Source organism: Giraffa tippelskirchi, chromosome 2 (genome assembly GCF_054371585.1).
Source record: "Giraffa tippelskirchi isolate mGirTip1 chromosome 2, T2T-mGirTip1v1.2.pri, whole genome shotgun sequence".
NCBI lineage: Eukaryota > Metazoa > Chordata > Mammalia > Artiodactyla > Giraffidae > Giraffa > Giraffa tippelskirchi.
In genome coordinates this window covers 108729115-108741162 of record NC_137276.1, presented here as the reverse complement: position 1 = coordinate 108741162, position 12048 = coordinate 108729115, and the positions used below count along the sequence as shown (strand labels likewise).

General features: G+C 48.7%; 1 protein-coding gene across 4 annotated transcripts in view; it reads right to left on the bottom strand.

The window, feature by feature from the left end:
* The window catches only part of AGPAT3 (1-acylglycerol-3-phosphate O-acyltransferase 3), an 85862-nt gene that overhangs the window by 49085 nt on the left and 24729 nt on the right, over positions 1-12048 (bottom strand). The window lies entirely within an intron of this gene.

Genomic DNA, 12048 nt, shown 5'->3' with positions numbered 1-12048 from the left:
CAGGAATGAAGATGAAATGGCAAGGTGGGGAGCAGCCTTCTTGAGACCAGCAGGTCACAATCAGGAGGACAGAAGCTGTGGACCGAGGAGTCAGAGTCCGGAGTCCCTGTGGCTCCATGGAGCTCCCACCCCTGCCTTGGACTGTCTTACTGTTAACAGGAGAGACACTGACCTGTGCTGACTTCTTAGAGTACCTGCGCAGGGGCTGAACCTGCTCCCAGCAGATGTGGAAGTCTGGGGCAAAGGTGATTAAAGGGTAGATCTTGAAACTGTTACAAATTAACCTGAGCGGTTTAGTACTCTCCAGGGTCATAAATGTGGCTCTGGCTTCTGCACTCCCGTTTCAATCCTGTCTACACTGGAACAAGGAGCTGTGGAGGCCGTGCCCAGCATGCACTGGGTTCTCAACCCTACCCTTCCGAGCACACACACTCATGTTCTCTTGGCCTCACTTGTCCTTTCGCAGCATAAATGCCCAATGACAGCTGGTCCTCTCGAGGACACTTGCATCGGGGGTCCTGATGTCCCCACAGCGTTGGGAGGAGAGCAGAGGCTTGTGATCAGAGCAGGGCCCAGCTGGGAGACAGCACCCTGGTCCCAATCATGCCAATCAGGCCTGGGATCCATGCACAGATGGAGGCTGGTCACCCAAGAAACTGCCTCCCCAACCCCTCACTGGAGCTCCAGGGCCATCCTTCACCCTGCAACCCCACTCCCAAGGACAGGAGCCCCCAGATGCAGTCTCTGGGCAACACTTTACAACTTCTACCACTTGCATAGATTTTTTATTCTAAAAAGTCAAATGCAAGAAAACAGTGTCTCAGATACCCTGTACCCACATTGCCAGGTAGCAGTGCGGGGTCTGAGACAGACCCCAAATCCAAAAGGGCAGCTCCAGGGAGACGAACTGTCAGCCTCGAACAGGCTACCACACACACAGATACATATGCACATGCAGACACGCATGCACACACAGACATGCACACCCAGCCTCTGGCTATCTACAGAAGGATGGCTAGTGCAGGCACCTCCAAGGTCCTGACCCCAGAGCCTGTGACCTCTGCACCAGGGTCACAAGTGGTGTTTGAAGACATGGTTGAGAGAAGAGGCCCCCAGCCCCTCCCTCCCACACAGGCTCCTGCCAGGCCAAACCCCCAATCCTGGTGAAACGCAACCGCCCTGGGCCACCCTCCCAGCACCAGGCATGTTCCCACACATTCCAGCTCAGAGCACAAGGCAGGATCAGCACAGTGCCCTCCCCACATCTCCTGCAGCACTCAGCTGGGGGTGGGGGCTGATGCACCGCACACCTGCCTCCCCCCCGCCCTCCTCCCCCCCACACGCGTGTGCACCACATGCACGCCCACAGATACACCCCACACGTGTGTGTACTACGCACACCCCACATGCACATGTGCACCACACGCATCCCACACATGTGTGTACCACACAAGTATGCATGCACATGGGTGAGCCACACACACATGTGCACCCCACACATGTGTGTGCACCACATGCATGTGCACCACACATGCACCCCACACATGCACACACTCATCCCCCTGCAAGCCAAGCTGCTCTCCGCCCAGTGCTGCCACCAGCCCACCCCTCTCCCAACCTTCACTCAAGCCCCCCGCCAGCCTAAGTCAGCTGAGGCCTCTCTGTCCAGTGAAGGCCATGACCATGCCGGGCATCTGCTGGAGGCCCCTCTGAACCGAGAACAAATCCCCCGCCCCCTGGCTGCTGGGCCTGCCGACCACACACCCCCCGCTCCCCACCAGCTGCACTACATCTACCCAGCTGTCCCTCTGTCCGTGTGACCCTCCTCCAGCCCACTCCTGCTGGGGCCCACTGTCCCCTGCTGCCCCCCTGGGAGGGGCAGTCTGTTCTCCCACAGCATCCACCCCACCTGCCACCCTGCCACACCCCCAGTCAGGCTCCTATCAGCAACTGTCACATGGCATTTCAGTGTTTGTCTGTTTATTACTGTCACCTCAGCCCCCGTCCCACCACTGCCCACTGGAATGCAGCCCTGGAAGCCAGGAAGGGCCCCTAGAAATTGACAAAGGACAGAGGGTCTGAAGGTGGGTCTTTAGCACGTTTCATGTTTCTCTGTGTCACCTCCCCCAGAGCCTCTGAGCCCCCAGGAGCCTCTGCCCTCACCAAACACTGAGGTCTGCAGGCCGCTAGCCCACCCCTGACCCCGAGCAGCACATGGAACGTGGCTGGCCCTTCACTGCAGTTAGCGACTGTTGAATAAGATCTCAGCTGAACCTGTTTCCAGGCTCGGAGCTTCACCCTCCGCACTGGGCGCCTGACCTCTGGCTGGGGCGGCCCGTCCTAGGGGGCCTAGGCAGGTCCATGGTCATGGAGGCCAGGTCCTCCCAAGCCGACAGACCCCAGTGGACACCTAGGGCCCATACCCACAGAGCAGCAGACCCTCCCAGCAGCCACGGGAGCCCAGGCCAGAGCCTGTTCCGCACCCACTGACAGGCAGGCTCTTTATAAGCAACCTGACTTCTAAGACAGACGACACGTGTCGCTGGTTACAGCATTTTTCTAGTGCGTATGACACGAAGTACCTACAGCAGAGAGAAAACATCCAGATGGTCTTCCCTGACCCCCAGCTCACTGGCACTAGCCACCAACGCTCCCTCCTTCCTCAGGCTTCAGCTCCTCACACCTAGATCCTGGGGGAAGGATTCTCGTTTCACCCCAAAGAAAGAAACCTACTTTCTCGCAATGACCCATCAAGTGTTGGTTAAACCTTCACAAGAGCGGCATCAAGACACAGAGGTATCCTCACACCTGCATCTTCTGCTGACCTCCCAAGATGTCCCCCCATGCCGCCCCGTGCTCCTGGGATGTACTCCACCACATCCACCCAGCACCGTGGCTGTGGGACATGCCCACCTCCCCCGACACCTACTGGCCCACCCTGAGCCTCCAGAGGTCGGGAAATGATAGGCAAGATCCCTGGAGACTCACTCAGAGAACCAGCCGCCTGGGGCCGGTCACTGATACACAGAAGCACAACCAACAACTGAAAACAAGCTGTCAAGGCTCCAAATAGTGGAGCTGCTCCAGGTCTTTCACTGCCCCGATAAACCCAAGCTCCTGGTGTCCCCAGCATCCCTGAGCCCCATCTTCACAGAGGAAGACACACACACACACACATAAGCTGCTCCAGGAAGGGCCCTGTGCTCACGGGTGCGGGAGGTGGGAGTGTGGTGGCTGTGGTTGGTGACTAGCATGGACTTAAGCACCCACTGGGCTGCTGCAATATGAGCTGTCAGCATCTGTGGCAGAGAAGAAAGGGGATAAAAAGGCCAGCTAGCAGTCCTGGGAGGGCAGGGGAGGCAAGTGAGGAGCAGGTGGGGAGCGACGCAGCTGGGGCCCATGCATCTGCTGCCCACTACAGTGTCACCCTCAGGGCTCCCTGTCCCTCACTTGCAGATGATGCCCAGAGCCTGTCTGGTCACAGCAGGGACTCTGAGAGAGCACAAGGGCAAACACCTGGCAAAGTACCGCACGTGCCCAGAGAGTAGGCCGTGAAAACACCGTGTGCCCAAATCCTGGTCCTCAGGTTTTCACATTATTTGAGATGTGAATACACTTTGTCTCTGTCTTAGGCATCCCAGAGTCAGAAGGGTGGGTACCACAGGGAGGAATGAGTGAACAGTTTCAACATGCAAAATTCAAGAGCAGGCGGAAAAGCAAAGGAGAAGGATGGTAACGAGATGATTACGAGCAGGAAGTCCAAGCTCATCAGTGAGCGCGACAAGCATACACAGCAGTCTACAAGTCCAGTTGCGTGCTAGACCACAGGAGATAAGCAAAGCTAAGACACAGTACCCCAGAAAGACAGAAACTGAAGGCAAAGGAAAGACACACAAACATCCACAGGAAGAACACTGGCCTAACAGAGTAAGATTGAGAAACAGACCTGGAGCCAAGAGGTCCTGGAGCCGTGAAGAGGGTTGGCATGTGGGGACAAGTGGCTCTGTGCCAAAACCTGTGCCTGCAACAGGACTGGAGGACACCCTTAGGCCACCAGAAGGCCCAGGGAGGAGCTCTGATGTGTGCAGGGGACACAGGAGTCCAAGCACAGGGGCTGACCTGACAAGATATGCTGTGCGCTCAGCAACCGGGCAGGGCAGGTGCGGGTGTGGAGGAGGGGTGATGGAAGCAGGGTGACCCCATCACTCCACAAGCAACAGCAGGTGCACCGAGGGGGGACCGGGTGTGCAGGGGGGTTGGGAGCAGGTGCCAGGGAAGGGAACAGAGCAGGGAGGGAGGGAGGCCACAGGGCATCTTACTGTCGCTCTTAGGAGAAAAACAATAGACATTATTTGAAAGGAAGGGACTCAGGATCTGACATAAATCTGCTCATACTAGGTAACCACTAAGGCCAAGCACACTTTCCTAACTGTCAGGTCAGCATCGGCAAACACAAAAGAAGATACCAGAAAGGCCAAGGACAGAAGCCACAAAGAGAACAGGTAAATGTGTGTGTGTATGGGCACCATTCTACTTGTATCACCTCCAATACACAGAATACTGACAGCATTGATCCGAACACAGGGATCAGGCCAGTACAAATGGATGAAGGTCAGTTACACAAAGGGAAGCATTTTCATACTGGCTTGTGAGTAGCGCTGAACCATACACATTACCATATGTAAAATAGGTAGCCAGTGGGAATTTGCTGCATGAAGCAGGGAACCCAAATCTGGTGCTCTGTGACAAATTAGAAGAGTGGGATGGGGAGAGGGGCTCAACAGAGAGGAGACATACGTATACCTATGGCTGACTCATGTTGATGTATGGCAGAAATTAACACAATATTGAAATTATTCTCCAATTAAAAATAAAATAAAAATTTTCAAAAATTCAGCTCTGCTAGGTATAAGAGAATAGCTCAACCAAAACAGTTCAGCAGGATTGATAACAATGAACAAATATACATGAGGAATGCTCAAAAAATAGGGTCCAAAATCTTGATATCAGAGAAGAAAGTGTCAGGCAAGTGAAATTAAATGACACAAAGCAGGACTATTTATAATGCTAGAAACAAAAATTCTCAAGGAAGATGTAAGTTTAGATCTACAGACCAAGCAATGCAGCTTCACGTTTCAGGAAGCAGAAATCACGGGGATACCACAGAAACAAATCAAAGCATCTCCTAGTAATAGGAGATGTCAGTACATTGCTCTGAATCCAGGAAAGAACAGTGGTCCAGAACTAAGAGAGACCTCAGACGATGCCACCTGTTGAAGTGCAGCTGGAGGACGAGCAGCCAGGCCTGCACCTGGCAAGACAGGACACACCTTCTCTCAGCTGCTCTCAGAAGCATTCACAAGCAGTGCCCATGAATTAAGCAATGAAGAAATTTTCAACAAATCCTAAACAGGAAGTAAGATGCAAACAATACTGCCTAGAAATGAATAACAAAATCAAGAAACAGAAAAGGCCTGCTCCCTTGCCCCAAAATGTCAGTGTTCTCCCCTGACATGTTACTCTTCAGGGAAAGTAGAGGCCCAAACTGCAAAATTCCTAGAAAGCACAATGAAAACAAAAGCAGTGCTGAGAGGAAAATTTATCACATTAAATACCTTAAGTCTTCAGAAATGAGAACAGGAAAATAAGAGCATTAAGCCTCCAATTCAGAAAGTTAGAAGAAAATTAAAAAGTAACTGAAAGAATTAATAAAAGTAAAAGCAAAAATGAGTTAGGAAAAAAGTATTCTAATTAATGACTAAAGCTTAAAAGCTGGTTTTGGAAAATCAATAACACAGGCAAGTTCCCTATAACAAGAAAAATAAACTAAGGAAAGGCAGAATAAAAATACACAAAGTATGAGAGAATAACCGTCAAAAAAAAAATACAGTTTTTTAAAAATCATGGAAATAATTGTACATCTCTATGCAAATAAACTTGAAAACTTGGGTGAAATAGAGAATTTTCTAAGAGAAATTTTTTTTTATAAAAACAGTGACCACAGAAAAGATAGAAAGTCTGAGCAGACCTAATTTTATAGAATTAAAAATTAATGAAAGACACCAAACCCAGATGACTCACAAGAGAATTCTACCAACTCTATAAGATCAGATTGTCTTAGCATAATTTAACCTTCTGCAGAACATAGAGAAGGAAGGAAATTTCCAAGTGCCTTTTTATGAAGGAAGTGTGGCCCTGAATTCACAGTGTGAGAATGAACACAGGAAAAAGGGAATTTGTCTAAACCAATGGTTAGTGATTTGGGAAGCCCAGGGGACCCTAAGACCCCGTCGTGGGATCAAACTCGTCTGTTTTCCAAGCACATACTTGGTAAAGCGGAGCTTTTATCACTAGCTCCACCAAACTGCACAGTAAAGCAAACTGAACGCAGAGGCAGGTAGTTCAGTCCAGTCGCTCAGTCCTGCCTGACTGCGACTCCATGGAGAGTAGCACACCAGGTCTCCCTGTCCTTCACCATCTGCAGATACATCAGGGGTCTCCTATTGGGACATATGTTTGAGAGATTTATTACACTGTAGGAATATAAATTTATAAATAGCTGAGGAAAGAAGAGAAGCCAAAGGCAAAGGAGAAAGAGAAAGATATACCTAACTGAACGCAGAGTTCCAGATAATAGCAAGGAGAGATAAAAAGGCCTTCTTCAATGAACAATGCCAAAAAGAAGAAAACAATAGAATGGGAAAGACTAGAGATCTCTTCAAGAAAACTGGAGGTAACAAGGGAACATTTCATGCAAGGATGGGCCTGATAAAGGACAGGAACAGTAAGGACCTAACAGAAGCAGAAAAGGTTAAGAAGAGGTGGCAAAAAATACACAGAAGAACTATACAAAAAAGGTTCTTAATGACCCAAATAATGACCACGATGGTGTAATCACTCACCTAGAGTCAGACATCCTGAAGTGCGAAGTCAAGTGGGCCTTAGGAAGCAACCCTACGAATAAAACTAGTGGAGGTGATGGAATTCCAGCTGAGCTATTTCAAATCCTAAAAGATGATGCTGTGAAAGTGTTGCACTCAATATGCCAGCAAATTTGGAAAACTCAGCAGTGGCTACAGGACTGGAAAAGGTCAGTTTTCATTCCAATCTTAAAGAAAGGCAATGCCAAAGAATGTTCAAATTACCATACAGTTGTGCTCATTTCACATGCTAGCAAAGTAATACTCAAAATTCTCCATGCCAGGCTTCAATAGTATGAGAAACAAGAACTTCCAGATGTTCAAGCTGGATTTAGAAAAGGCAGAGGAACCAGAGATCAAATTGCCAACATCCGTTGGATCATCAAAAAAGCAAGAGAATTCCAGAAAAACATCTACTTCTGCTTCATTGATTGTGCTAAAGCCTCTGTGTGAATCATAACAAACTGTAGAAAAATTTTAAAGGAAAGGGGCTTCCCTGGTGGCTCAGACTGTAAAGAGTCTGCCTGCAATGCGGGTAACTTGGGTTCGATCCCTGGGTCCAGAAGATCCCCTAGAGAAGGAAATGGCAACCCATTCCAGTATTCTTGCCTGGAAAATTCCACGGGAGGAGACTGGCAGGCTACAGTCCATGGGGTCATGAAGAGTCGTACACAACTGAGCAACTTCCCTTTACCTGTCTCCTGAGAAAACTGTATGCAGGTCAAGAAGCAACTCTTAGAACCAGATATGGTACAATGGACTGGTTCAAAATTTGGAAAGGAGTATGTCAAGGCTGTTTATTGTCACCCTGCTTATCTAACTTCTATGCAGAGTACATCATGTGAAATGCAGGCTGGATGAATCCCAAGCTAGAATCAAGATTGCTGGGGGAAATATCAACAACTTGACATGTGTAGATAATACCGCTCTAATGGCAGAAAGTGAAGAGGGACTAAAGAGCCTCTTGATGAAAGTGCAAGAGGAGAGTGAAAAAACTGGCTTAAAATCTAACATTCAAAAAACAAAGATCATGGCATCCAGTCCCATCACTTCATGGCAAAGAGAAGGGGAAAAAGTGGAAGCAGTGACAAGATTTTATTTTCTCGGGCTCCAAAATCACTGTGAACAATCACTGCAGCCATGAAATTAGAAGACCCTTGCTCCTTGGAAGGACAGCTATGACAAACCTAGACAGCATATTAGAAAACAGAGACATTGCTTAGCCAACAAAAGTCCATATAGTCAAAGTTATGGTCTTCCAGTAGTCAAGTATGGATGTGAGAGTTGGATCATAAAGAAGGCTGAGTGCTGAAGAATTGATGCATTCAATTGTGGTGCTGGAGAAAACTCTTGAGAGTTCCCTGTACTGCAAGGAGATCAAACCAGTTAATCCTAAAAGAAATCAACCCTGAATATTCATTAGAAGGATTGATGCAGAAGCTCCAATACTTTGGCCACCTGATGCAAAGTGCTGACTCATTGGAAAAGACCCTGATGCTGGGAAAGATTGAGGGCAGGAGGAGAAAAGGCCAACAAAGGATAAAATGGCTGGATGGCATCACCGACTCAATGGACATGAGTTTGAGCAAACTCCAGGAGATAATAGAGGACACAAGAGCCTGGCGTGCTGCAGTCCACAGGGTCACAAAGAGTCAGATACAATTTAGTGACTGAACAACACCACCAACAAGGAATGTTTAAAACAATCTCTCTCTCCTCATTATATTTTTTTCAGTTTTGGAAAATGTTGTTTTTCAGTGTCCAACTCTTTGTGATCCCATTGACTGCAGCATATCAGGTTTCTCTGTCCTTCACTATCTCCTGGAGTTTGCTCAAATATAGTTTTTATTCAAAATATTCTTTATGTTAACAGGTAATGGGTTTATTGCTGCTCTTTTAAGTGAATCATTAAATAAAATCTTTAAACGTTCTGTGCTACTGTGGCTCTGTTGACATTTGACCTCTGTCGTGGGGCTGCTGTGGGCCATTCTGGGCATCACAAGACATCTGCCTTCTGCCCGCTAGACACCCACAGAAACACCCAACACACCAGCTGTGTCAACCAAAAACCTCTCCTGACATCACCAAATGTACCCCTGTGTAGAGGAAGGATCACCCTCAGCTGAGAACAATGGAAGTTATACCTCACAAAAGCAAAAGCTTCATACAGTCCTCAATAATTTTTTAAGAGTGTAAAAAGACCAAAACTTTGAGAACCATTGCTCTTTACTTATGAAAATAAATACAAAACTTGCCTTAAAAATTAGCAAACAGAATCTAACAGCACATTAAAAAAACAATACAGCATGACCAAGTGGGGTCTGCTCCATGAATGCAAGGATGGTTTGATGGTTTGCTGTTGTTTTGTTGCTAAGTTGTGTCAGACCCTTTGCAACCCCATGGACTGTAGCCTACCAGGCTCCTCTATCCGTGGCCTGTTACTTAACAGGTCAATCAGATGTGTGAACACAGACTGGACACATGCAATAAATATATCTTAGCGAACTGATTTCATCACATAGTTAACGAAAACAAAACATCATGACCAAATTTGGTTTATGGCAGGACACAGGAATGATCTACCATAGAAATTCAATTGATCTAATAACTGTCAATAGAGACTAAAAAAGAAAAAAACATGATTATGTCATGAGATTGAGGAAAAGCAGCTGATGACACTCAGTGCCATCCATGACTGTTTAGGGACATCCACCACTGAGGCCCCTAATCCCCAGAGAGCTCACTGCAGCCTCTGTGATGAGACAAGGAAAGAAATAACAGAAATCAGGGTGAAAAAGAAGGAAACCAGCTTTTCTTCTTTTTAGACAATCACAACCTATAGGTGATATGATTGTCTACAAAATCCAAGAAGCTCTTAAGGCAAGTTATCGGTGATAGCGAGGGTATAGGTGGGCAGCTGGGCAGAGCCTCCCTCCTCCCAGGTCCCCTCCCAGCCAGTGGTTCCCTTGAGAAGCTCACCTTGCTGGGGGGCCAGGAGGACAGCAAAGTGGCGCTGAAGCCGAGAAGGGGCCACACATGCACGACGCGACAGGCACTCACAGGCCAGCCTCTTTCAAGCATCCACCTGCCTCGGCCCTGGGGTCCCTGTGCTTCCACGGACATGCTTCTGAATGTAAATTAACATGCAAGCCAGCAGGAGACCACTTCAGGCAGGCCAGAACCAAGTGTGAGAAGGCGGCTCCAGACTGGACGCCTGTCCCTGGGGCAGCCAGACCCCTTGGAGAAGAGTGAGCCATGTGGGTGCTCAGGCTCTGCGAGGGCTCCAGAGGACTCTCCAGCCTCAGCTCTGTTCACCAGGAGACAAGGGGCCATCAGGCAGATGGCGTCTCGGGGACACGGGGCCTCGTGGCTGAGCAGAGTCAGACCAAGGCCCCCGCCTGCTTGTGCCTCTACTGGGCTTGTTCTTTATGTGCTTGAAGGACATAGCTCTGTTACTGAACTCTGGTGACCAGGTGAACGTAACCACATATGCACATACCCTTACATGTGTCCCAATGACAGGAACACAGTGTGGAATGTTCCAGAAAACAGACACTCCAGGGTGGAAAGGGAATCCGGCCCAGGCCACTGTTCCTGTAGAGCCTACCCCCACCCCCATCCCCAACCTACAAACAGCACCAGCCAGGGGCTCTACATGGGCAGGGGGCAAAGTCTACCTTCCAGTAGGTGGGGGACCTGGGCCAGGCAGGGCCTCTCACACTGACGCAGTGTTTGAGAGGGTGAGCCTTGCTCTCTGCAAATTGTCCCCACTGTGCTCACCCGACCCCCTCCACCCAGCCCCTGAACAGGAGGATGAGTGTGCCAGTTACACTTTCTCAGAAGACATACATATCTCAAGTCTTGAAAGCACACTCTGGTTCTAAGAAACTGAAAACTAGAACCAGGTGCTGTGCTCTGGAATTACCAGCCAGACTCCTTACAAAGCTTGTGTGTGCATGTGTGTGCACGTCTGCACGCATACGTATGTCCAGTTATGCTCTTTAGAACATGCATAAAAGAGGAAGGTACGTCTTTTTAAAAGAGGTAGGTCTGTGTGTGCTAAAAGACCCCAAGCAGGTTAAAATCAAGTCCCACAGACAGATGTGATGACACATAAACATTTTCAGAAACTGCATGAATGTTCTCATGTGTATTTTGACAAGTTCTGGAAGGATAAACCACAAACCATTTACAGTGGCAGTTCCCTCCAGAAAAAAAAGGGTGGGATTTGGGATGGAGGAAAGAATGAAATTTTGATTACTTATTAGGTTTGGTTCTGTGTTTAATTTTTACAAGCATACATCACTTCCTTAATTAAAATGTAAATATTAACAAAAAATTACCTGCTGGCTTATAAAGCTCCAATCTTCTGTCTTTGCAACCATTACAAGGCCTAATCAATTAGGCTGAACCCAGACAAGACTGTGTTTAAGGGAAAAAGCTTGCCCTGCAGGACACAAGTCTCCTCCAGACACAACTTGGCCGGTCAAAGTCTGAGCCCTTTGCGAGTTCCCTCATGTCATCTTTAGAACAAAGAGGACCCATCCCCAAACATGGTTGAGTAGGGGGACCTCCCATTTTGTCTGCTCTCTCAGCCCCTCCCTCTGCACCCCATCGCCCCCACCCCCACCCCAGACTGAGTTCTAAGGTCCATGTGGGCCATGGGAGCTGGGAGGGAAAGGCATTGTTTTAGCATCAGTACCTAAGAAAGACTAAGGAAAACCTTCTAATCACCTTAAAGCTTGTAAGAAAAGCTAACGGAAAACTTGTATGAGCTAAAATTGCAGTAGGCTACGTAGGAGAGATGTTTTGTTTTACCATTCATCAGTGGCAGAGCCAGTGACCATCATTGTGCCTGGGGCCGTGTGGCGGGAGGGGTGCTTCTCAGGAGCACTCAGGCCCCAGGGCCTGAGGATCCACACAGCCAAGGTCTGAGCGTGCTCCTGGCTTCCTGCAGGGCTGGGGCAGGACGCCATGGCCAGCACCAGAGTCCACCAGGGCGCGGCAGCAGGAGTGGCAGGGACAGGACCACACACCCCTGCCCTCAGGGCAAAGGGATCGTTGTGAGCCTGTGTCCTCCTCAGAAAACACAGGTAAGACTTACTGTTCACAGATGGGAAGAGAATTG